Consider the following 27986-nt stretch of genomic DNA (forward strand, 5'->3'; position numbering starts at 1 on the left):
GAGATTGCTGCAGCGGCTGTGGGTGACAAAGCACCAGACTGGGAGGTGTCTCTTGGGCGATGTCAGGGAACGTCACTCTCAATATAGGGGATATCACTGTACTTGCTGTCCACCTCTGCCCACTGTTTTACCGCTTTGGTTACAATTTCCTCTGACAGTCGGTGAGCATAGTCCAAGAGGACAGGGTTAGCGGGTATATAACCCGAGTCTTTACCGTTCCATTGGTTGGCCTGAATCAAAGCCGTATTTTCCTCTGCCCGGTTATCACCGTTGCCATGATTGCTCTTCAGGTGAACGGTGTTGTTTAGGGTGTAAGCGGACTTTGACTTTATGCATCCCATAATAGTGTCACACAAAAAGCGCCAAGTTCAACGGCGGCCGTAGGAAATGGAGCTATGCGGCGTCACGGCTTGCCGTAAGCGTTGTGGTCATCATAGAATCTCACGCTCGTTCTTCCGTCCATCTGGATCAGCCCTAGAAGACAACAGAAGACCACCTTATAAAGTGGAGTGTGCACAATTACATCTCTACGTCTCTACGTACTATGGGGGTCATTCCGAGTTGATTGCTCGCTAGCAGTTTTTAACAGCCGTGCAAACGCTATGCCGCCGCACACTGGGAGTGTATTTTAGCTTAGCAGAAGTGCGAACGAAAGGAGCGCAGAGCGGCTACAAAAGTATTTTGTGCAGTTTCAGAGTAGCTCAAAACCTACTCAGCGCTTGCGATCACTTCAGACTGTTCAGTTCCTGTTTTGACGTCACGAACACGCCCTGCGTTCGCCCAGCCACGCCTGCGTTTTTCCGAACACTCCCTGAAAACGGTCAGTTGACACCCAGAAATGCCCACTTCCTGTCAATCACTCTGCGGCCAGCAGTGCGACTGAAATGCTTCGCTAGACCTTGTGTAAAACTACATCGTTCGTTGTAATAGTACGACGCGCGTGCGCATTGCTCCGCATATGCATGCACAGAAGTGCCGTTTTTTGGCCTGATCGCTGCGCAGCGAACGAAAGCAGCCAGCGATCAACTCAGAATGACCCCCTATAAGTTCTTCACAGCAAAAACACAATATCCCAGCCAAAACTACAGGTAAGACCTTCCTACGCTATGGTGGGCATTTAGGGACTGCAATCTGAATCTAGCTCGGTATCGGGTCAGAATGCCAACATGTTTTGAAAACCGAATGTCGACACATGCGTTATGTCGACGTGTGACATGTTGGCATACCGTAATATTGACATGATCATAATGCCAACATTTTAATGCTAAATGTAGGATAGGCTAAGATAGTGAAAAATACACCGTCAACATGCACGTCGTTGACATTTGCATGTGTTCCCGTGTTACATAGCGGCACTCTGTCGGCATTCAGAACATGTTGACATTCTAAGAGTTGACATTTCACACCACACAGATCTAACCCTTTTGTGCGGATCAAAGCTCTCTTTCATGACATAAACTTGTGACATCACTTAAGAGATAGTGGGGGACATTTACTAAGCAGTGATAAGAGCGGAGAAGTGAGCCAGTGGAGAAGTTGCCCATGGCAACCAATCAGCACTGAAGTAACATCTATAATTTGCATACTATAAAATTACACAGAGCTGCTGATTGGTTGATGGGACAACTTCTCCACTGGCTCACTTCTCCGCTCTTATCACTGCTTAGTAAATGTCCCCCATAGGGATCTATTTACTAAGCCTTGAAAGGAGATAAAGTGGATCGAGATAAAGTACCAGCCAATCAGCTCCTTACTGCCATTTTTCAAACACAGCCTGTAACATGACACTTGGTAGCTGATTGGCTGTGACTTTACCTCCATCCACTTTATCTCTGTCTAAGGCTTAGTAAATAGAACCCACAGGGGTCTAAGCTTTGAATGGAGATAAAGAGGACGAAGATAAATCAGCTCCCAACTGCCATGTCACAGGCTGGGTTTGAAAAATGACAGTTAGGAGCTGGTTGGCTGCTACTAATGTCCGTACAAGGCTTTTAGTAAATAGACCCCACATTTACTAATAGGGGGAAGTGACCAAATTTAACCCTTTGTGATACAGAGATTACATTTGTTAATGTTTCCTTTCGGAGATTTATTTATTTTTTTACAGTTCCCAGTCACCTGGACAGTTTTGCAAGCCGTGTGAGTGTGTTTCCGTGGGGGTTTGCAGACCCCACATACTGCACAGGTTGCAGAACCCCCCTGCATTATAAGTACTGTGGCAGAATAGCCAGAAGCGGCTACTACTGGAATAATCCCATGCCCAGTGAGTATTGGGGGTAATTCAGAGTTGATGGCAGCAGCAAATTTGTTAGCAGTTGGGCAAAACCATGTGCACTGCAGGTGGGGCAGATGTAACATGTGCAGAGAGAGTTAGATTTGGGTGGGTTATATTGTTTCTGTGCAGGGTAAATACTGGCTGCTTTATTTTTACACTGCAATTTAGATTTCAGTTTGAACACACCCCACCCAAATCTAACTCTCTCTGCACATGTTACATCTGCCCCACCTGCAGTGCACATGGTTTTGCCCAACTGCTAACAAATTTGCTGCTGGGATCAATAATAACGAGCATATTACAGCGTGGTCAGAGGGCGTGAAGCAGATTTATTTCCTTGATGTAGACGCTGAGCCGGCTCTGATGCGGAGTGGACCGTACAACTGATTGCGGAGCGTATCTGTTTTTTTGCTCTGCGCATGCTTTAAAATCAAGCGTACAAAACTACGGGCGTTATAGAACCGTACACGTTACATACGCAACCTGTATTCCAGACCAGAATCATCAGCACAGACCCGAGACACTGATACAATTATTGTCAGCAGAACAAGCAGATGTGCTGCAGAAAGGAACCCGCTCACCTACAGTCCAGCTGCCAAGTCTGGAAACCTATAATGAATTATCTGGAGATGCAGAATAATCAGCAGACGTGCTCTAAACAGAGGATGACACTTCCTTTCACTCAGCCTGATGCGTCACCGGAATGTGACTGGGATATTTACTCTGGAGTCATGCGTCATTTAGCTAATGCTGAAGCTTATTCTCCCGCCCTCCTGGAAGTGTTGCTGTAACTCTCCTCAGTAGGAACAAGGAAAGTGACAAATGCACTGCACGTGTGGGCTACATGCACAAGCAGCCAGTATTTACCCTGCACAGAAAATATACAAATTCAGTGTATTCGGAAAGTATTCACAGAGCTTTACTTTTTCCACATTTTGTTATGTTACTGCCCAGTGTCAGACTGGGGCATCATGGGCCCACCAGGGAAATGCAATCACAGGGGCCCACTAAGGGGCGTTGCCATATGCTGGAGTGGCCAGCCATTATAGGTGCCACCTAGCATAGTATATAATGAAAAAAAAATGTCCAGGCGTTTGGAGGGCGGATGTCTGACGTCAATTTCGGGACCTGCAACGCTGGATTCATCGCACAGGGTAAGTAGGTCTGACCCTGGTCTTGTTTTGCAGGAAACTTTTTTAGCATAGCAGGGCTGCACAAGCAATCGCAACCCTGCTATGCTAAATTACACTCCCCCATAGGCGGCGTCTAGTTGATCGCACAGGCTGAAAAAAGTTGCTACGTGCGATCAACTCGGAATGACCCCATTGCTTGTTATACCTGCACTTGTGTGTTATCTGTACCTGTGTTTAATACTTTTTATTGCTAATTAAATCGTATTGTGCCGTGCGATGGACCATAATACCAGAACATATATATTATCGTACTCTGTTTATTAAGGTATTACCATGCGCATACCCGCACCGAAGGTGTGCTACGCAAATGAACGCCGTAAACTAACATGTTCTGTTCAGAAAAATTTCAACCTTGACAGGATGATGGAGGCCACTGTGCTCATTGGGAACTTCAAAGCAGCAGATATTTTTCTGTACCCTTCCCCAGATTTGTGCCTTGAGACAATCCTGTCTCGGAGGTCTACAGACAATTCCTTTGACTTCATGCTTGGTTTGTGCTCAGACATGCACTGTCAAGTGTGGGACCTTATATAGACAGGTGTGTGCCTTTCCAAATCATGTCCAATCAGCTGAATTTACCACAGGTGGACTCCAAATAAGCTGAAGGAACATCTCAAGGATGATCAGTGGAAACAGGATGCACCTGAGCTCAATTTTGAGCTTCATGGCAAAGGCTGTGAATACTTATGTACATGTGAGTTCTTAGTTTTTTATTATTAATAAATTTGCAAAAATCTCAAAAAGAAATCCTTTTTATGTTGTCATTATGGGGTGTTGTGTGTAGAATTTTGAGGGGAAAAAATATTTATACCATTTTGGAATAAGGCTGTAACATAACAAAATGTGGAAAAAGTGAAGAGCTGTGAATACTTTCCGGATGCACCGTATTTGCTCCCCTTACATATCAGCATGGTTTGTTGCAGACAGTTACTTGCTTTTTTGTTTGCTTTACTTACACACATGAATCAGGTCTATAGTTATGAAAGCAGCCTCTTGTCAGTGAAGAAACTTACAAAGCAAGGCAGTGTTGTAACATTCACGTATGACGGCTTCATCACCGCAGGTCACATCAGCGCGGTTTCTAGCGACGGGCTAGCCGTGCGATTGTACAGGGTGCCTGCTGTGGCACTTGAAAGCAGCTATTACCAGCTCCCCCTCCTCCCAGCCATAGTACCCCGCTCGCTGGGTGGAGTTTTGAGAAATGACGTGGTTGCGTAGTGATGTCATGGCACAACTGCGTCATTTCACGAAACTCCGCCCCGCAAGTGGTTTACTATGGCTGGGAGGAGAGGGAAAATAGGATTTTAATACCTACCGGTAAATTCTTTTCTCTTAGTCCGTAGAGGATGCTGGGGATGCTTCAAGAACCATGGGGTATAGACGGGATCCACAGGATACATGGGCACTTTAAGACTTTAAATGGGTGTGAACTGGCTCCTCCCTCTATGCCCCTCCTCCAGACTCCAGTTATAGGAACTGAGCCTAGGGAGACGGACATTTCGAGGAAAAGGATTTATTGTTAAACTAAGGTGAGATACATACCAGCTCACACCACAAACAGGCCGTTACACATGGCATTAAACAGAATTCCAGTCAACGGCATGAACAAAATCAGCAACAGGCTGACCATAACTGAAACACAACCTTTGTGTAACACAAGCAATAACTATGAAACAAGTACTGCAGATAGTGTTCGCACAGGGACGGGCGCCCAGCATCCTCTACGGACTAAGAGAAAAGGATTTACCGGTAGGTATTAAAATCCTATTTTCTCATACGTCCTAGAGGATGCTGGGGATGCTTCAAAAACCATGGGGTTTATACCAAAGCTCTAGAACGGGCGGGAGAGTGCGGATGACTCTGCAGCACCGACTGAGCAAACAAGAGGTCCTCCTCAGCCAGGGTATCAAACTTGTAAAACTTCGCAAAAGTGTTTGATCCCGACCAAGTAGCAGCTCAGCAAAGCTGTAATGCCGAGACCCCTCGGGCAGCCGCCCAGGATGAGCCCACCTTTCTGGTAGAATGGACCTTCACCGATTTTGGTAACGGCAATCCTGCCGTAGAATGAGCCTGCTGAATTGTATTACAGATCCAGCGTGCCATAGTCTGCTTGGAAGCAGGAGCCCCAATCTTGTTGGGAGCCCATAGGACAAACAGAGCCTCTGTTTTCCTAATCTGAGCCGTTCTGGCGACATAGATTTTCAAAGCTCTGACCACATCGAGAGACTTCGATTCCGCCAAGGCGTCAGTAGCCACTGGTACCACAATAGGCTGGTTTACGTGAAACGATGAAACCACTTTTGGCAGAAATTGCTGACGAGTCCTCAACTCCGCTCTATCAGCATAGAAGATTAAATAGGGGCTTTTGTGAGACAAAGTCGCCAATTCAGATACCCGCCTTGCGGATGTCAAGGCCAACAACATGACTACTTTCCAAGTAAGGAATTTTAACTTAACCTTACGTAAAGGTTCAAACCAATGAGATTGCAGGAACTGCAACACCACATTAAGATCCCATGGTGCCACTGGGGACACAAAGGGAGGTTGGATGTGCAGCACGCCTTTCACGAAGGTCTGAACTTCTGGAAGGGAGGCCAATTTTTTCTGAAAGAATATTGATAAGGCCGAAATTTGTACTTTAATGGAGCCTAACTTTAGGCCCGCATCCACACCTGCTTGCAAAAAATGGAGCAAACGCCCCAGCTGAAAATCCTCCGTAGGAGCCTTCTTGGATTCACACCAAGATACATATTTTCTCCAAATATGGTGGTAATGCTTTGCCTTTACTTCTTTTCGTGTGGGAATGACTTCACTGGGAATACCCTTTTGGGCTAGGATTTGGCGTTCAACCGCCATGCCGTCAAACGCAGCCGCGGTAAGTCTTGATACACGCACGGTCCTTGTTGTAACAGGTCCTCTCGTAGAGGAAGAGGCCAGGGATCTTCTATGAGCAACTCCTGAAGATCTGGATACCAGGCCCTCCTTGGTCAGTCTGGAACAATGAGTATCGCCTGAACCCTTGTTCTTCTTACGATCCTTATCACCTTTGGAATGAATGGAAGTGGAGGGAACACATAGACCGACGGAGGGTCCCTCGACCTGGAACAATATCTCTGAAGTTTCTTGCCATCATGTGTATTTGAGGAATTCCCCAACGACTTGTCACTTCTGCAAAGACCTCTTGATGAAGACCCCACTCTCCTGGATGGAGATCGTGTCTGCTGAGGAAGTCTGCTTCCCAGTTGTCCACTCCTGGAATGAAGACTGCTGACCGGGTGCTTGCATGTCTCTCCGTCCAGCAAAGAACTTTCGTGGCCTCCGCCATCGCCGCTCTGCTCTTTGTTCCGCCCTGGCGGTTTATGTACGCCACTGCTGTTATGTTGTCTGACTGAATCAAGACGGGCAGCCCGCGAAGAAGATGTTCCGCTAGCAGAAGGCCGTTGTAAATGGCCCTTAATTCCAGAATGTTTATGTGCAGACAAGCTTCCTGGCTTGACCATTTTCCCTGGAAATTTCTCCCCTGTGTGACAGCTCCCCAGCCTCGGAGACTTGCATCCGTGGTCACCAGGATACAATCCTGAATCCCGAACCTGCGTCCCTTCAGAAGGTGAGAACTGTGCAGCCACCAGAGAAGGGAGATCCTGGTCCTGGAAGATAGGATTATTTTCCGGTGCATGTCCAGATGAGACCCGGACCACTTGTCCAACAGGTCCCACTGAAACACCCTGGCATGGAACCTGCCAAACTGAATGGCCTCGTAGGCCGCCACCATCTTCCCCAGCAACCGAGTGCATTGAAGAATCGACACTCTTGCCGGTTTCAGAATCTGTTTTACCATGTTCTGTATTTCCAGAGCCTTTTCCACTGGAAGAAAAACTCTCTGTAATTCTGTATCCAGAATCATACCCAGGAACGACAGCCGTGTCGTCGGAACCAACTGTGATTTTGGCAAGTTTAGGAGCCAACCATGTTGTTGCAGAATTGTCAGTGAGAGCGTAACGTTTTTCAGCAGTTGCTCCTTGGATCTCGCCTTTATGAGGAGATCGTCCAAGTACGGGATATTTGTGATTCCCTGCTTGCACAGGAGAACCATCATTTCTGCCATAACCTTGGTGAAAATTCTCGGAGCCGTGGACAGACCAAACGGCAACGTCTGAAATTGGTAATGACAATCCTGAACCGCAAACCTCAGGTTAGCCTGATGTGGAGGATATATGGGAACGTGTAAGTAGGCATCCTTTATGTCGACCGACACCATAAAATCCCCCTCCTCCAGACTGGAGATCACTGCTCGGAGAGATTCCATCTTGAATTTGAACTTTTTAAATAGAAATTGAGGGATTTTAGGTTCAGAATCGGTCTGACTGAGCCATCCGGCTTTGGTACCACAAACAGACTCTAATAAAAACCCTCCCCCCGTTGCGACGGGGGTACCGTGACAATGACTTGATTTTGACACAACTTTAGTATCGCAGCGCATACTACCTCCCTTTCTGGAAGAGAAGCTGGCAAGGCCGATTTGAAAAATCGGTGAGGGGGCACGTCTTGAAACTCTAATTTGTACCCTTGGGTCACTATTTCTAATATCCAAGGATCCAGGGCCGAGTGAGCCCAGACCTGACTGAAGAGTTGGAGACGTGCCCCCACTGGTCTGGACTCCTGCAGAGGAGCCCCAGCGTCATGCGGTGGATTTGGTAGAAGCCGGAGAGGACTTCTGTTCTTGGGAACTTGCCACAGACTGTGACCTTTTTCCCTTTCCTCTTCCTCTCGCAGCAAGGAAGGAGGAGCCTCGTCCTTTTTTGTATTTATTGGGCCGAAAGGACTGCATCTGATAGAGGGGCGTTTTCTTTTGTTGCGCAGGAACATAAGGTAAAAATGACGACTTACCCGCAGTAGCCATAGATACCAGGTCAGCGAGGCCGTCACCAAACAAGACACTACCATTACAGAACAAAAGAGTATACTGGCGCCGGCTGGATTTCAAATAATGAACGGATGCAAGTTTAACAATAAAAAATTATTCATACATTTATTAAAGATTAAGCTAAAAATGATTACAACAAATCTAGTTGTCAAAAGGGTAATAAAATTAATAAAAGAATTGAGAGTCTCTCAAATTATCATGTGACCACTTCTATCTCCACTTAGGCAGTATGCACTTATTATCTGGCTAGGACTCAGTCCTCCAAAGTGTCCTCAATAAGTTTTAGATATGGATATTACCATGGTCTCAGGAAGAAGTCCCCTTGGTTCTCAATTGCAGGTCGAGGTCCAATGGCAACAGGGGAATGTCCAGAGATTCCAAATGGACAGTACTAATGAGGATCCTATGGGAGTTTGTAAGTTTAGTAATTGCAATGAGACCATGGTAATATCCATATCTAAAACTTATTGAGGACACTTTGGAGAACTGAGTCCTAGCCAGAAAATAAGTGCATACTGCCTAAGTGGAGATAGAAGTGGTCACATGATACAGTAGAGCTCCCCTTGTTTGTGACCAGTCTCCCTGGGCACAGAATCTAACTGGAGTCTGGAGGAGGGGCATAGAGGGAGGAGCCAGTTCACACCCATTTAAAGTCTTAAAGTGCCCATGTCTCCTGTGGATCCCGTCTATACCCCATGGTTTTTGAAGCATCCCCAGCATCCTCTAGGACGTATGAGAAATGGTAATAGCAGGGAGTCGCTGGTGCTGGTCTTTGGCACCAGAGAGCATCACCCCTGGCAACGAGCATTACACACCCTTGGCAACGACCATGACAGCCAGAACATGAAACCGCTGGCAACGAGCATTACAGACCCCTGGCAACGAGCATGAAAGCCCTGGCAACAAGCAGGTAATTTAAAAGTAATTAGAAGCCTTACTGTGGGGCATAATGTATCACGGGCATTGTGGTATATGGCATAATATAGTGCAAGAGACATTACTGTGTGGGACTTAATATGGTGGAAATGTTTTCTTTCCTGTGGTGGCTGAGCTCTGTTGGTGCAGGGTCAAAAACTGGGGTGGAAGGTAATCTTTTCCTGCAAGGCTACGACCATTTTATCAAGACCACGCCCATTTTATTGAGGCCATGTCCCACGCGCACAAAATATATATTTTTTATGTCTGTGTGTGTGTTGCATTTTTTTTTACAGTTTGCACTGGGAGCCAAATTGGCTAGAAACAGCCCTGGGTCACCTATATGTATAGGGAAAGGCAGGAAGAATTCTACCAGCTGAAATGCAAAGATGCGGTCAGCACCGCAACGCCGGACCAACAGATGAAGTTCTGCCAAATGTGGCACAAATGTCTAGAACATGGGAACAGTGCAATATGGAAGCCGGCTAATCATCAGCTCACTAGCGGTATCAAGATCGCCCAGTGCAGCCAAATGGTGAAATGCGTTAGAATTTATGAAGTGACAGGGAAACCAACAGCTCCTTCTAACACGTCGGATACAATGTAACCAAAATGATCCAAAAATACTCTATGGTTTCTGCTTTGACCTTAATCCACCTTTTTGAAAGCTGCATAAAGGTTTCTCCGCAGAGGGTTTCATAACCAAATCTTTAATTTGTGAGGCTATGTCAATGTAACAACCCCCCTGGTCACTGCTTCCAGTGTAGCCCAGGGACATACAGTAACTAGGGAGGGGGGGCCTAGGGGGCAGTACTTGTATTTGGGTGCCTGCAGCCTGGGGCATTCTGGACACTTAGCTTTTTCCTGGTCCCATGGCTCTGCCCCCTCATTGTGACATCATAACGTCACATGTGCGGGGACAGGGCCAGCCCTTGGGGAAACATCTGGTTTCTCTGCCGGATTTGTTCACGGATGCTGAAAGCGTTCTCTAAGTTTAAGAAACGTTTTCTTTTGCTGCCCCTGCAAAATATATAGGTATTTATGTCGGCATTCGGAATGTTGACAATACATGTCAGTGTTTGGTTTAGGAATATAACAGTGTTGATATACCGTCGACATTCTGATCATGGTGACATTACGTCCATTTCAAAATAGCGTCCGTGTCAACATTCTATTGACAACATTCTGAATGTTGGCATTTTGGATGTCGACATCATATACCACATCCAAATATATGAAGAAAAAGGCAGCATATGATACTTGGCCATATTTATTTATTTATTATTTATTAACAGTTTCTTATATAGCGCAGCAAATTCCGTTGCGCTTTACAATTTGAAATAACAATAACAAACTGGGTGATAACAGTCATAGAGGTAGGAAGGCCCTGCTCGCAAGCTTACAATCTATAGGGAAATAGGCATATGTACACAAGGAAAGGTGCTATCTATTGCATAGAATGAGAAGACATGTGCGGATATGTGTGGACTGTAAAGAGTGGATGTAATTTGATAGGAAGGTTTATGAAAGTTATGTGGGCGGTTCAGGAATTTGATACGCTTGCCTAAAGAGGTGAGTTTTGAGGGAACGCTTGAAGGTTTGGAGACTAGAGGAGAGTCTTATTGTGCGTGGTAGGGCATTCCACAGGGTGGGTGCAGCCCGATGAAAGTCCTGCAGTCGTGAGTGGGAGCGAGTAATGAGTGTGGATGAGAGACGCAGATCTTGTGAAGAGCGAAGAGGTCGGGTTGGGAGATATTTTGTGATAAGCGAAGTGATGTACGTTGGTGTAGTTTGGTTAATGGCCTTGTGTGTGAGTAAAAGTATTTTATATTGAATGCGGTAGAGTACAGGTAACCAATGGAGGGACTGACAGAGTGGATCTGCAGACGATGAACGTCTAGCAAGGAAGATAAGCCTCGCCGCTGCATTCAGAATGGATTGTAGTGGTGAGAGTCTTGTTTTGGGAAGACCAGTTAGGAGACTATTGCAATAATCAATGCGGGAGATAATGAGAGCGTGGATTAGAGTTTTAGCAGTGTCTTGTGTAAGGTATGGCCGTATATTGGATATGTTTTTTAGATGCATGTAACATGATCTTGAGACAGATTGAATGTGGGGAACAAAGGACAGATCAGAGTCAAGGATGACACCTAGGCAGCGAGCTTGTGGGGTACGGTAGATAGTCAGAGTTTTCAACAGTGATAGAGATATCAGGTTGGTACTTACTATTGGCCGGTGGAAATATAATTAACTCTGTCTTTGAAATATTAAGTTTGAGGTGGCGAGATGTCATCCAGGATGAGATGGCAGAAAGGCATTCAGTGACACGGTCCAGTACAGATAGGGACAAGTCAGGGGAGGATAGGTAGATTTGAGTATCATCTGCGTACAGATGATACTGAAAACCGAAAGAGCTGATTAGTTTACCAAGAGATGAGGTATAGATAGAGAAAAGCAGAGGACCCAAGACTGAGCCTTGCGGTACTCCAACTGAAAGAGGTAGCGAAGAGGAGGTAGATTCAGAGAAGCGAACACTGAAGGAGTGATTAGATAGGTAGGATAGGAACCAAGAAAGGGCTGTGTCTTTAAGACCTAGGGATTGTAGTGTCTGTATGAGAAGAGAGTGGTCTACAGTGTCAAATGCAGCAGATAGATCTAGAAGAATAAGTAGTGAGTAGTGGCCTTTAGACTTCGTAGTGACCAAATCATTAACCACTTTAGTCAGTGCCGTCTCTGTGGAATGTTGGGAACGGAAGCCTGACTGAAGTGGGTCCAACAAAGTGTATGAGTTAAGAAAGTGTGTGAGTCGAGTGTAGGCAAGTCTCTCAAGTAGCTTAGAGAGACAAGGGAGCTGAGAGATAGGGCGGTAGTTTGAGAGAGCATTAGGGTCAGAATTTTGTTTTTTTAAAATGGGAGTAATAACTGCATGCTTGAAAAGTGAAGGAAAAATACCAGTAGAGAGAGAGAGATTACAGATGTTAGTTAAGGTAGGGATGAGCACCAGAGACAGAGCTTTACTTATTTGTGAGGGTAAAGGATCAAGAGGAGAGGTAGTAGTGAAGCAGGATGAGAAGAGTGATGATACTTCATCTTCATTTGTGGGATCAAATGAAGAAAGAGTGCCAGAGGGTTCAGGTACAGAACGGAGCAGGTCACTGGCTGCCGAAGAGCATACCATTTCATCTCGGATCTTATCAATCTTCTCCTTGAAGTAGGAAGCAAGATCCTGTGCCTTGATATAGTGGCTGGTGGGGTAGGTGCGGGAGGATTCAGAAGTGATTTAAATGTATTAAAGAGTCGTTTGGGGTTAGAGGCTTGAGCAGAGATAAGAGTTTGGAAATATGTTTGTTTGGCAGTGTCCAGGGCATTTTTATAAGAATGGTAGACTGTCTTATATGTGAGGAAGTCACTTGAAATACGAGATTTACGCCACTGACGTTCAAGTTTTCGTGTGAGTTTTTGTAGTTGTCTTGTTGATTTGGAGTGCCATGGTTGACACCTAGGCCTACGTGGAGTGTGATGGGTAGCTGGAGCCACTTCATCAAGGGCTAGTTCTAGAGTCTTATTAAGGTGTGATACAGCCATCTCAGGAGAGGTGAATGCAGAAATAGGTGAAAGCAGTTGTTGGAGTGAAGTGGAAAGTTCTTGAAGATTAATTGTGTTAATATTTCTGCGAGTTTGAGGAAGATTGGAGAACTTCCGCAACACAGGGTTTGAATTAACAGAGGAAAGCATGCAGGTGATAAGGTTGTGATCTGATAGGGGGAAAGGAGTGTTAGTGAGTTCAGAGATGGAGCATAGTTTGGTGAATACTAGATCAAGGCAGTGGCCCGCCTGATGAGTAGAGGAGTCAGTCCATTGGGAGAGGCCAAGAGAGGAGGTTAGAGAGAGTAGTTTGGAGGCATGCGCAGCAGATTTTGGACAATCAATAGCAATATTGAAATCACCCATGATAATGGTGGAGATGTCAGAGGATAGAAAGTGAGGGAGCCAGGCAGAAAAATCTTCCAAAAATTGTTTTGGATGCCCAGGTGGGCGGTAGATAGCTGCAACACGCAGAGAGAAAGGAGAGTAAACCCTAATGGAATGTACTTCAAATGATGTAAATGTGAGTGATGGAACCTGTGGTAGAACAGTATATGCAAAAGATTGTGAAAGTAAAAGTCCAACTCCTCCTCCTTTATGGTTATCGGGTCTGGAGGTGTGTGTAAAGTGGAGACCACCATGTGCCAGTGCTGCACGGGAGGCTGTGTCAGATTGTGTGAGCCAGGTTTCTGTTATAGCCAGCAGATTGATGTTGTTAGATATGAAGAGGTCATGGATAGATGTTAATTTGTTACAAACAGAGCGTGCATTCCATAAGGCACATTTTAGTGATCTGGAGGGTGATGGAAGACATGTGATGTTTATGAGGTTAGCTGGATTTCTATGTTGCTGTGAATCAGGTGAATGCGAGTGATGCAAGTGGCTGGGTCCTGGATTTGGTGAAATGTCACCAGCTATCAGAAGCAGAAGAGAGAGATAAATGTGCAGAGAAAAAGAGCAGGTATTATTCGGGGATGACGTAATGCTGCGCTGCTGATGCGAGGCTGGAGTCAGAGGTCACTCAGAGTGGCGGGCGTCTGCTGAGCTCTCATTGGTGGGGCTCAGCGCGCGGACCGATTCGCTGATCTGGCGCAGCCGCGCTGTAAATGGGTACACTTAATACTGATAACTTAAAGTTTAGCTCCTGCTCCGGAACATTGCTGGCCCCACTGTGAGAAGGTTCCGATGCGCATTACCGGCGCCTATGCTTTCCCAAACTCCGTCATGACAGTCCAAGTTTTAGGGATACTTATGACTGAGCACAGGTGACTTAATTAGTACCTCAGTCAATTTAATTTAACCACCTGGACTCTAGTGTGGGTATCCTTAAAACCTGGACTGTCACAGTGGAGTTTGTGAGACTCTGACCTAAGGGGTGTGCGAGTGGTAATAGGCTTTAATAGGCAAAAGCATGAGGGGGGTTCCAGTTGCCCAGAAACCCCCTTCCCCACAGCCTAGCCAGAGGCCGCTACATGCAGTATAAATGGGCAGGAAGGAGCGGCAGCAGATTTCCCGGCCAAGTCTGCTGTGTGTGTGTCTGTAGGTCTGAGTGCCCACTCATCACACCAGAGAGAGAATCTGGTAAGTGGCTTACCATGATCATTGGGCCTGCGCATTTGGAATCCTCCCTCCAGAAATCCTGACTTTTCCCCTGACTGTGTACTAACAGCCTATTTAGACAATTAAATGTACTTGTTACCAGGGCCGTTGGGATATCCACGGGCCCGAGTGCCAAGTGGGCGTGGCCTAATCAGGCCTGTTAGGCCACGCCCCCTAAAACCGTTAAACCCTCTGTGCTGCGCCGTGAAGCTCTGCAAAGGGGACCATTTGCACCCCCCTCAGCGCCTAATGTTTGCTGGTTGTAAACTGGCTCAGTATTCTCTTGTTGTAAAAAGTCTTTGATAGCATTATGGTGGTCATTCCAAGTTGATCGCTAGCTGCTTTCGTTCGCTGTGCAGCGATGAGGCAAAAAAAACGGCACTTCTGCGCACGCGTGTCGTACTATTACAACGAACGATGTAGTTTCACACAGGGTCTAGCGAAGCTTTTCAGTGGCACTGCTGGCCGCAGAGTGATAGACAGGAAGAGGGCGTTTCTGGGTGTCAATTGACCGTTTTCAGGGAGTGTTCGTAAAAACGCAGGCGTGGCTGGGCAAACGCAGGGCGTGTTCGTGACGTCAAAACAGGAACTGAATAGTCTGAAGTGATCGCAAGCGCTGAGTAGGTCTGGAGCTACTCTGAAACTGCACAAAAATATTTTGTAGCCGCTCTGTGATCCTTTCGTTCGCACTTCTGCTAAGCTAAGATACACTCCCAGTGGGCGGCGGCATAGCGTTTGCACGGCTGCTAAAAACTGCTAGCAAACGATCAACTGCACTGTTATTACTTAACCCCGTGTACGATACTCTCAGTGGATGTCTAATTCATGGCACTCCTCTGAGAGCGCACCGACCACTTGTATCGCACATGGGACACTTCAGTGATTCTTCCTCATTGTGATGCAGCTAATCATTAATTCATAATCACTTCCTAAGCAGGAGCCAGATCTGCTCTGACATTCCCATTCTGATCTCTGAGATTTACTGTACTTGGCGACACCACAAAGGAATCAGTCATTAAACGGACATCAAAGACGTTTTCTGTTTCCTCTATAATCACCTCGCTATTCACCGCTTCTATTATTTCTTTATTTTTTTGTATTAGAATATTATAAATTTGCTGCTTTAAGTTCATTTGGAGAATATGAAAGTACAGTATAATATATTTCCAGGCGCTTCCCTCTGTTACAGTATCACCATGATAGTGTCGCGTTATGGCGCTGGTAACCAGTAACGCAGAATACTACTGTACGGACTCACATCCCAACTAGTGACAGTGAGCTCTTACTCAGTGCTCTAGGGGCCCATTTCACACTTGATCGTAGCAGCAACTTTGTTAGCAGTTGGGCAAAACCATATGAACTGCAGGTGGGGCAGATGTAACATGTGCAGAGAGAGTTAGATTTGGGTGGGTTATATTGTTTCTGTGCAGGGTAAATACTGCCTGCTTTATTTTTACACTGCAATTTAGATTTCAGTTTGAACACGCCCCACCCAACTCTAACTCTCTCTGCACATGTTATATCTGTCCCACCTGCAGTGCACATGGTTTTGCCCATCTGCTAACAAATTTGCTGCTAAGATTGAGTCTGAATTAGGCCCTTTGCCTATGTAACATGGTAGCGGGACTCCCCAAAACTGGTGAGGGTCCTGAGCCAGGTCAGTGCCTCCCTGCAGGGCTAATTAGATATTAATGGGGAACTGGTGTGGGCGTGAACAAATTTGGGGGGCGTAGTCTCACACATCCTTAAAAAGTACCAACCAGGACTATCAGATAAAAAGCACTTGTTCTACAACTACTGCATAGATTACCCAGAAGAAAGAAGTGGCAACACAATAGACTAGGGGGACATGTACTAAGCAGTGATAAAAGTGGTGTGTGGCATAATATGTAAGAGGCATTACAGTGTATGGCATAATGTGTAACAAGCATTATGGTGTGTGGCATAATGTGTAATAAGCATTATGGTGTGTGGCATAATGTGTAATGGGCATTACAGTGTTTGGCATAATGTGTAAGGGGCATAACGTGTGGCATAATGTGGCCATGCCCCTATTGTCATGTAGCCACTCCCCTAATTTTGTGTGACCACGCCCCCTCACGACACACGTGGCCATGGCCATTTTTACTATCAGTACCATTAAGAAAAAATTTCTACTTGCACCATTGCATACCGGCCAAGATTTCCAAATGGAAAATATTAATGTAACCACTGTCGAGTGTCTCCCATACATCATACATATTTCAGGGAACTGCACTTAGCAGAGAAATGAATCAAATGTTTGTTTAAAATTGTAATTTTTAAAGCAAAAACAATTTTCATATTTTAAAGAAAAGCGTGTTTATCTAGATGGATACAGGCAGCCAGGAAAAGCATAAATAGAGACTCAGGTTTGAGGGCAATGGTGTTGGTGAAACGTTCTTTATAACAGACCTCCTGTGATCATGGGTCATTACCAAGAGTTGAATTAATGTAGCTCCAGGAGTCTTGATAAGAGTCAGATAAAAGTGAGGATGTACAGATTACTGCGCACTTACTGTATATTAGAGATCTGACTAAAACAAAAATATAATACATTCTTAAACAAGCAATAAATCCCCATTGTATTGAATATTACTGGACATTACGCATAATTAATGTCATCTTTTATGACTACAGTGTTGAATAGATTTTTCTCACACTGATCTGTCCAGATTGTGTGGGATTTGACTCTTCCAAAGAGGGTATGGATAATGTTTATGACATCTTACCATACAATACAGATAACGTTCCAGTGGGCAATATACAATACAGTGAGCTTTCTAGTGTAAAATACAGACTGCATCCTAGAACATTCCAAAGAATACAGAGCGCATTCTAGTGAGTGCCATACAATACAGAGGGTACTTTAGGGACTGCAACGCAGGACAGTGAGCATATTAGTGAACACTATACAATACAGAAAGCATCGCTGTGACCACAGTGCAATACAGAGAGCATCCCAGTAGTTGCCTGAGGCATTTTTTAGAATTAATTTCCCCTCTATCCCTCCCATCTTAATTTTTTTTCTTATTTTGAGGGAGTGATGTATTCAGGTCTGGGTGACCTTTTCTTACAGTGGCTAGCCATGACCTAAATATAAATACTGGAATTGGTGCTCTGCTAGTTTGGCTTATCAATAAGGGGCAGCCTGGAAGCAAATTAGTATGAGGCAAGTCTAGATTGGAATATGGAGGCCTACCATTTCTAATTAAAAGGTTTTTTAATTAGAGTCAAAATGAAAGCTTCAGCTAAGTCTCCTTATTGAAGGTCTTTCTGTGTCAGCTTCCCATCGTTCCTCAAACTTATGAGTCAAGTTTTGTTCTGAAGCCTAAAGTAGATTGTGAAGTGACTTCTGTGGCAACACAACGGAGAGGTAAGTATAGTGTGGGCCTCCCTGGACCCCAGAGTTGATATACCCCGCACCTTGCACCCATTACTAATACACCCACTACGTTCAGTCTGCTAGATTAATCCTGTATTTGGGAATAGTTTAGCAGATGTCTTCCTGACCCCCACGTCTTCCAGGATGTGCAGATGAAGGAGATGATCTGATATCCTTGGTGTTCCTAGAGGCAATGAGTTGGAGGACACCAGGGAGGAGGGAACATACCTGTCCAGTTTGCCATTTAGTATGGTGTTTGATAACCTGCCAAAGGGGGAAGAGTTATGAGTTTGACTCTGTCATTGTCCTTACTCTATTGTCCACTGACTGCCAATGTCCTTACTCTAGGAGGACAGTTCCAGTTTTGGTTAACAGCAAGGTCAATTGACCTCAATAGGGATGCCTACTAGAAGGAAGATGACCGATCTACAATGGAAAAGGTGATTTATTTATTTTTCTTGGTGACTTGGATTTCTACGTGAGAAGAGGACTTGAAGGGCAACAGGGGGGATGTACTGTGTTTATTGTAATATTTCTTTTCCAGGTAGCACTACAGGAACCAGCTGGCCCCTTAACGCACCGCATGCTGGTACTTGTGGTTCTCCAAGTACCAGTATGCAAGGGAAGCTTGCTGGGAGCTGAAGTTCTACTGTAAAAGACAATATTAGTTTAATTTTACACTCTAAAGCCATCGACTCGGCATCCACCACTAGGGTATGCCGGGGATAGATAGCCCCGGGCTTCAGCCCTGGTCTAGGGTGCCCTGATGGAGGGGGGTATCCCTTTATTGGGGAGGTCCCCACTTCCCCATGGTGTCCCAGCCAGGGCTGACTAGTTGGGGGGTAATGCTACAGCTGCTGGAACCAATTAAAACGTGTGCCCTGGCTGTGGCATTGCCTCCCTGGCCAGTGTAGCCCGGTCCTGGTTTAAAAAATACAGAGAACCTCTACATGTCCCCCCCCCCTTCCCCCCTCCATATTTTTAGAACCAGGACCAGTCCAAAATCCTGGTGCCGGTTCTTTAAATACAGGGGACCCCTCTGCAGTTTTTTTCTCTGTATTTTTAGAACCGGGACCAAACATGACTATATATACCATCGAATCCTGTCAAACAAGGGATGATAGTGAAGCCGGGTACACACTGGGTGATGCTGAAATGCCAGCGGTGAACGACTATATTGTTTAACAATATAGAACATACACACTGAACGTTATCGTTCAATGATAACGAACAGTGACGTCACTGCCGGCACTCCCGAACATGCAGCTCAGCCCGACGTTGGCAGGTTGAGCTGCATGTCAGCTCAATATTGGTGATCACTGAACGGTGCGTGGATCATTCATCGGTCACCAATATTACCCCCATACACACTGGACGATATAAGCTTAAAAATAAATGTCGTTATCGTTAATGTTTTAGGCGGAAATCACCCAGTGTGTACCCGGCTTAAATTTCTGTATTAAAAAAATAAATAAAATTCACCCGTGTCTGATTGATATCATATCAGACATGGGTATAGGCGCTAATTCAGGTTGGATCGCAAATTGCGATCTTCAGCGCCTAACAATGTTCTGTAGCGCCTAACAAAGTACATAAACAATAAACAGATCAAGAAACCAACTTACAGTACAAGATAATACAGAACAAGGTCATGGTTTATAAACACTGCTGCATCACATGACACTGAAATAAGCATCAGAGTGGCTGAAACCAAGGGTCAGGTGCCATTGTAGGCAGTTAGGAGTAGATGATAGTGTATGTACGGAAAGCCAAAGCACATGAGGGAGGAGTGCACTGCTTGTGAGAGCTTACATTCTAAAGGGGAGGGGCAGATAGACAGGGGTGGCACAGATAGACAGCGAGCATGAGAGATGGCTGGGTTTGATGAAGTGGTTCTTGAAAGTCTGTCTAATGTTTAATGTTTTGTAGAGAGGTGGAGAGTCTGATAAGGAGATTGAGAGAATTCCAGTGATAGGGAGCAGCAAAATCTTGGAGGTGGGAGTGGAAGTAATCAGTAGGCAGGAGAGACGGAGTGCATTTGTGGAGCGAAGAGGGTGGGCGTGTGAAGGGAGATAAGGTCAGAGATGTAAATGGGAGAGGAATAAGTGAGGGCTTTGTGAATGTGAGAAGCTTGAATTGGGTTCTGAAGGGGAAGGGAAGCCAGTATAGGGCTTGTAGGAGAGGGGAGGCAGATGTAGTACGTTTGGAGAGGAAGATGAGCCAGGCAGCAGCATTGAGTATAGAGTGAAGAGAGGCATGAATCAGGGAGGCCAGATACAAGGAGGTTACAGTAGTCCTATCTGGAGATGACCAGTGAGTGGATAAGGGTCTTGGTAGCATCCAGGGTCAGAAAAGGTCTGATCCTGGAAATGTTATTGAGATTGAAACGGCTAACTGCGAAAGGTGCTGAATGTGTGGTTTGAAGGAGAGGAAGGAGCCAAGGATAACTCCAAGACAACACACTTTGGGGCTAGAGGTGATAGTTGTGCTGTCAATAGATAATTAAACTGTGAGAAACGGGGTTATGTAGGAGTCTGGGAAGATGATTAGCTCCGTCTAAGAAAGTGCTCGGACATCCAGGAACAAATAACAGAGAGACAGTTGGAGATACTAATAAGGAGAGAGGGTCAAAGGTTGTGAGGAAAGGTAGATCTGGATATTCTCAGCATAGAGATGATATTGCAGATCAAAAGAGCTGATGGCCTCACCTTAAGGGGACGTATAGAGAGAGAAAGAGAGGTCCAAGATAAAAAGCACCTACTGTTAGTGGAAGTGTAGGGGAGATGGGGTCATGAGAGGAGACAGGAGGACTAGTCAAAGAGGTAGGAGGACATACAGAAGAGGGCAGTATCTCACCACAGTGCCAAAAGCAGCAGAGTGATCAAGGAGAACGAGCATAGTGTAGTGGCCCTTGGATTTATCAGCAAGAAGGTCATTGCTGACTTTCATGAGGGCAGTTTCAGAGAAGTGGAAATTACAGAAGCCAGACTGGGTCAAGGAGGGACTAAGAGGAAAGAAAGACGGTTTTAGACAATACACTCAACAAGTTTGGAGGCAAAGGGGAGGAGAGAAATGGGTCGTGGTTGGAGAGAGTGTTAGGATCAAGGGTAGGTTTTTAAGAATGGGAGAGACAAGGGGACAATGCCTGATGAGAGGGAGAGATTGAGGAGGTGGGCAAAATGGGAACAGGCAGAAAGAAGTGAGAGGAGATAGGGTCAAGGGGGAGGTGGAAGGGGGAGGGGGGTTCAGACCATGACTTCATCTCCAGTAACAGGGAAAAAGAAGTCAAGAGTTGGTAAGATGGGTGGGGAGGGGTAGGCTGGGGTAGGAGGGGGCGGGCTGCTCAGGGTTTAGTGGGATGTGATATCCTGACATATGGAGTCAATTTTAGATGTAAAGTAGGTGACAAATTCAAGGGCAGGGAAGAGTTTGAGCAGAGGAGGGAGTTGAAAGTGGCTAAGAGATGCGGGTGGTCAGAGTACTGTGAGGGTTTTGAAATATTACTCTAGAATGAGTGTCCACTCACATGGGAGGGTGAGGAGGTCCATTGGAAGAGACCAAATGATGATGTGAGGGTAAGGAGTTTAGAGGCAGAGGATTCTGTCGGGATATTGATGTCGCCCTGGGAAGATCTGAAGCAGGCCTGGCCAACCTGACGCTCTCCAGCTGTTGTGAAACTACACATCCCAGCATGTCCTGCCACAGTTTTAGCATTTTCTAATGGCAAAACTGTGGTGGGCATGATGGGACTTGTAGTTTCACAAAAGCTGGAAAGCCACAGGTTGGCCAGGCCTGATCTAAAGACAGGAAGTAAGGAAGCCAGGAAGCAGAGTTGTCAGTGAAATTGAAGGGAAATGACAGCAACTCGAATGTGTACAGGCTGGAGGAGGGGTACAGCATGAACTTCAAATTTAGAGAATGTAAGAGATGACTCAGAGGGTATGAGTTTGTAAATGGAGTATAGAGAGACCACAATGCCACCACCATGGTGACCCCCTTGCCCAGGGTTGGACTGGCCCACAGGGGCACAGGGGAAACCACCGGTGGGCCCCACTGCCTGGGGGAACCTTCTCCTCCTCCTCTAGGGATCAGGTTCCAGACTGTGCACTAGTTATATATTATGCATATGTTAAATTATACTGCACAGGACTATGGTGTATTTTCTATAGTGCATTGTTATTACTCAGGTGTATTATGGGCATGCACTCGCAGTATTTACTGTATATATTTATCAAGGCGCCCAGACCATGGACTCGCTAATAGCTAGCCAAGCCTCTGTGGTGACTGGCCACACACCCTCTGGAGACTGACCACACCCATATGCATGGGTCACTACCACTGCATTCCCCCGGTGGACCCTTCATGCCCCAGTACGACACTGCCCCCAGATGAGACAGCTGCAGGAGACGTGGTATATAGTTTCACTGTATAAGACTTCCTGTCTCTGGAAGTGAACTCCTGCTGGTTCCAGGGCTGCTGAGACATCAGATGGGCCCTGGTCAAATATGGTGGCATAGCTATAGCCCACTCTGTACACAGATCCCAAATAGGTCCAGTGCTCCACCTCCAGACTCACCTGGAGCCCCTGACAGGCTCAGGCCTGGGTAATCTGAACCTGCCCCACCCCCCTCTCAGAATCCATGGCTGGTTCAACCCTGACAGGACCATCTCAGCCAAATGCTGGTGGCAACTATCTGTGTTACTTCTGATGGACATTGAGGACCTGATTCCAAGTCCAGAGTAAACTAGAAAAAGCAACAAAATAAGAAGCACTTTGCACCGGGGTAAATCCATGTTGTGCTGCAGGTGGGGCAGATGTTAAATGAGCGTGGAGATTTTAGAGTTGAAAAGTCGCGTGCCCTAGCTTAATTCTAAATTGCACTATTAAAATATCGCTGCCAGCATTTAAGGGCTACATTCAAAAGCAGCCGGTATGAGCCCTCCCTGCAAAAATCAATGCATTTGCACCTCTCGCATTGCAACATGGTTTGTTCCAGGTGCAAATTGCTCTTTCTTTGCTCCTTTTCACTCTTTTTAAATTGCTCCTAACTCTGAATCAGGCTATAAATCTCTCCGGCTCACTGTGTCGGCAGGAGATAAAGTCAACCAAAACAAAGCCGGGCGCTCCAGTTAGGAGAAATACAGGAAAGCTGAGCCCAGAGAGTGGATACAAGTCATATCAGTTACTCACTTCAATGCCGCGCAGGTCCAGTTATAGCTTACATCCTGGAAGAGCCGGAGAGCGAGGGGTGAATCTGAGGAGGAAGGTGTCCTGGGTTCTGTAGCACTTCTTCCTGTTCCCGCACCTGTGCTCTGCTTCTTGCTGTCACACAGATCCTGCTTGGCATGGCTTGTAAACAATAAATATTGTCACTGGATTACCTGTAGAGGAGGAACCCAACGTGACTGCTCTGCCCTTTTGTCCAAGCTGATGTAGCTGGCTGCTTTCCTTTTCCAGAGAAACCACATCTTGCAAGCAATAAACATTCTAAAAAAAAAAAAAAAAGGTTGGTTTATGGCTGGGATGTATTAGGATAATGTATGACTAGATGCTGCCACCTTCTGGACATATTTGATAGTGCAGATTACAAATCCGTGCCTTGATTGCTGGTTTGTAACCGCCATCTGGTGCAATGCAAAAAACTTTTTGGAAACAACAATTTGTTTACTTTACTTGTTTCAATGCATCACAGAGAACCTACTGTACCTCTCATACTGTATAAAGTGTAAATAACATAGTTCCGTAATGGTTTGAAAAGTATTAAGTCATCATATACTGTATCATTTTTCCACAAAATAAAATTGTAACTTTGTTATCTGTTAATTTGTCTATTCTTAAATATTTTGATGTCAGAATTTAGTATCATTTGACAAATCTGCAAAGTTGGAGGATAAAACACAGGATCGAAAGTTTGACTTGAAAAAGTCCTCCTACCTCTCTTCACATAAAATTAGGATTTATGAAAGTTTGTAAAAACTTTGGAGAAAGAAAAAGAGTTCACTGTCCTATACTAAATTGAAAGAAGACATTTTTGTTGTACCAGACATTCAAAAATACCTAACAGACAGACAGTGAGTTTGATAATAAAAAAAAAAAAAGGAAACCGATGAAAGAGAGGCTTAGAATGTCTTTTAAAAAGTTGTAAAGACGTTCTAGGGGAACTTAAAATATCTCAACTGCAAGCAAATAGTAAATAGGCTAGTAAATACAAAACATTAAGGGGTACATTTACTAAGCAGTGATAAGAGCGGAGAAGTGAGCCAGTGGAGAAGTTGCCCATGGCAACCAATCAGCACTGAAGTAACATCTATAATTTGCATACTATAAAATGATACAGAGCTGTTGATGGGGACATTTCTCCACTGGTTCACTTCTCCGCTCTTATCGCTGCTTAGTAAATGTTCCCTTAAGTTAGTTAATCAGCTTGTAATTGCACTTTCTGCACACTCACTTTCCAGAGAGCCTTAGAGCCATTAGTTAGGAGCAAGGAACCACAAAGGAGATTGAATGATGTTACCAGGGAAGATGGAGCGTCAGCTTGTTAGGAGACTACTGTTAGACGCTGCACAGTGAAGACCCACAGGATGTGTATAGAAAAGAAAGTACCGAACTAAGCTGTGAAGAGAAAATGAAAAAGGACAGTACGAGGACTTGTAAATGTAAGATACACTGTAAAATAGTTTATTATTATTATTATTATTATTTATTTTACTTTTGAATATATTATATATTCACTAGAAAATACAAATAGGTTATTTTTCCATATCTGTACATCCATTTTGTGAAAAAACCATCCATTTTACAGAAAATATTAATTTCTTTTTAGAATCCACCAGAGAATTGCAGACTTTAGATTTGAAACTGATGTTTAGAATAAACATGAGATTCTTAGGGGTTGGGTACGGGATACCGGCAGTGAGGATGTCGGCGGTCAGAATGCCGACACTGGCATCCCAACTGCCAAAATCCCAACAGGTATCCCCTTCCTCAGCCTAACCTTATCCCACCCACCCCGAAACCTAACCCTAGATTCCCCCCACAGCCTCCCTGGCATACTTATGTTCGGGATTCCAGGTGTCAGGATTCTGGTGTCGGCATTCTGACAGGATGCCGACTACATCCCATCTTTAGTGCACATTTTGCTCAAATAGTGAATTGCGGAGGCGAATCTACCGAACCATGGCCCCGAGACAATTGGGGGATCATGGAATATACAGTAAACTAGCCCCCCTCGCATTGCAGCATGATTTGTCCAGGAACAGAGTATCTCACTTGTTATATTTACTTTGCTCCCAATTCAGAAATCAAAATCAGCCCTTTAGTGCTCGCTGTGTTTAAGCACTTCCAGCTACAAGTCTCAAGTCTCCAGGGTTTAAGGGCTGCAATTCTCAAGTTTTCATCCTTCTGTTGCTTTTCCCGAGTCTCCAGTATTCACAGTGTGGCCTCCTGGGTTACCTTAACCAGAGGAACTCAGGTACCATATAATAGGAGGCCCATCCAAAATGATGGTGCCAAGCATGGGCTTCTCCAAGATGGCAGCTGCACTAACCACAGAGGATCCGCTGCGCTGATGGGACGCCACAGCAGGAGATACCATGTAGAGCAATCTGTGTTTGGTGGAAAGCTGCGTCCAGGAGGACATTAAAGGAGGCAGCCTAGCACCAAACAGGGCTCAGCATGCAGAGAAGTGGACACTGGGGAGCTGGATTACTGCAGTGGCTGGGCAGCAGGCTATAGTGGAAAGCAGCACCATCCCTCGTACTGTAAGAAGCAGAGCGGACTTCGATCCCTTAGGAGAAACAGGCCACCAGCTGTGGTATTGGGCCTTCACAGGCTAGTCAAGAGGCCAAGAGGGAGACTCCAGTCCTGGGGGAGTGTTGCAGAGGGGATCATCAATCAAGCCAAGGGTGACTATTATAGTTTTACGCTACTTATCGTATCCATTAACTTTATTGTGCTGAAAGAACTCTGTATAAGCTAGAGTCATTACCAATTTACTAATCTCCGCTGCAGGCTGACTATTCACGCTGCATTCAGAGTACATCCGTGCATTTAGTTGATTCAAGTTGCATTCAGAAAACACTTACTGTAATTTGTCCATGAGACAATTCCATTTGTAAGGCATTGGCTACTAAGAGTCTCCAGCTATACTGTATATTGTATGCGTGCCAACACCTATGGGATCACAATATAGTAATGTATATCTTTATGCGGGAACCGGTCTGAAGATCGACACTGTCTAGGTCGACAATGTTTAGGTCGACCACTATAGGTCGACAGTCACTAGGTCGACATGGATGGAAGGTCGACAGGGTTTCTAGGTCGACATGTGCTAGGTCGACAGGTCTAAAGGTCGACATGAGTTTTTCACATTTTTTTTCTTTTTTTAAATTTTTTCATACTTAACGATCCACGTGGACTACGATTGGAACGGTAAAGTGTGCCGAGCGAAGCGGTAGCGGAGCGAAGGCACCATGCCCGAAGCATGGTGAGCGAAGAGGTGCACTAATTTGGGATCCCGGTCACTCTACGAAGAAAACGACACAAAAAATGAATAAATCCTCATGTCGACCTTTAGACCTGTCGACCTAGCACATGTCGACCTAGAAACCCTGTCGACCTTCCATCCATGTCTACCTAGTGACTGTCGACCTATAGTGGTCGACCTAAACATTGTCGACCTAGATACTGTCGATTTGATTAACCACACCCCTTTATGCTGCAATAATAAGTGTGACGGTGATGTGTGTGTGGCTATTGTCTAGAATAGGGATCATTACATTTACTGGGATTGCGTTGTGGCTTCCGGAGTCTAGAGAGTTAGTAGTTCGATTTATTGTTTTTATTTCTATCTGACTATGGGGGGATATTCAGGGATGAACGCATATTGCAGCATACGTAGCCAGATCTGCGTTCATCTCCGCACGTGGTGGGGCAAGGCTGCAAGACAGGCAGAGGCGGTCGCTGGGCGGGAGGGGTTTGAGCCACCGTTTTGGGGGCGCGGGCCGCGGCGGCTGCGTGACATCACACGCAGCCGCTGCGACCCGGAGAGCGATGAGTAGCTCCCTGCCAGTGCGCAGGAGCTGCGCCGGTGGGGAGCTACTCTTCGAGTACATAAGCATTGCAATGGTTATCCCGGTTATTGCCAAATATTGATCTTTGCCGATGTTTTCGATGTTTGCCGATGTTTGCATGTCTTGTCATTTGTCTATTTTCTATCTGCTGCTTAAATTTATTTATTTCAACCTCTATTACTGTTTCTTTGCAGTCTCCGGTGATTGTGCATTAATTAGAGTCTATGCGCGGTATATTTACTAAAGGCCAATTTGGATCGATTTACAAATTGATCCAAATTGATGTTGCGCTTCCAGGGCTAAAACACACAAGTATCCATATTTAAAAATGAATATTAAAAAAAAATCAGCTGTTAGCAAATGTGTGCTTCAGTCCCTGGAACCCGACATCGATTGAGATCAATTTTCATCGATGTCAAATCGACTAAAATGGACCTTTAGTAAATATACCCCTATGGGTCTAAATCAGAACTGGGTGAGTCCAAATCTGGGGCTATAATGACACTTGCAGCGCCCCAAACGTCGCGGTCTTACTGACAGGCGGGTGGCATTTGCGGGTGACAACGGGACGGTGTTAAAGAAAATGGGGGTGTGAATTTCCCAGCCAACCTGAGTAAGCTGAGTGTTACTCAGATAAGTGATGGTCACCAACTTTTATATATTTAATATTTATGGGCAGCACGGATAGTGTAGTGGTTAGCATTACTGCCTCACAGCACTGAGGTCATGGGTTCAATTCCCACCACGGCCCTAGCTGTGTGGAGTTTGTATATTCTCCCCGTAGTTGCGTGGGTTTCCTCCGGGTACTCCGGTTTTCTCCCACAATCCAAAAATATACTGGTAGGTTTCCACCAAAATTATCCCTAGTGTGAATGTGTGTACATGTGATAGGGAATATAGGCCCTCATTCCGAGTCGTTCGCTCGTTCTTTTTTTTCGCATCGCAGTGAAAATCAGCTTAGAGCGCATGCGCAATGTTCGCACTGCGACTGCGCTAAGTAATTCTGCTATGAAGAAA

General features: G+C 45.4%; 1 long non-coding RNA gene across 1 annotated transcript in view; it reads right to left on the bottom strand.

The window, feature by feature from the left end:
• Positions 1-341: 341 nt before the first annotated feature.
• LOC134944169 (uncharacterized) overlaps positions 342-27986 on the bottom strand; it is a 44379-nt gene continuing 16734 nt past the window's right edge. The window contains exons 2-4 of the long non-coding RNA XR_010181855.1: positions 24347-24510; positions 23086-23382; positions 342-474 (exon numbers count right to left, since the gene is read on the bottom strand). This is a non-coding gene — a long non-coding RNA (uncharacterized LOC134944169). The remainder of the gene's footprint in view (positions 475-23085; positions 23383-24346; positions 24511-27986) is intronic.

The sequence above is a fragment of the Pseudophryne corroboree genome, chromosome 7 (genome assembly GCF_028390025.1).
Source record: "Pseudophryne corroboree isolate aPseCor3 chromosome 7, aPseCor3.hap2, whole genome shotgun sequence".
NCBI classification, from domain to species: Eukaryota; Metazoa; Chordata; class Amphibia; order Anura; family Myobatrachidae; genus Pseudophryne; species Pseudophryne corroboree.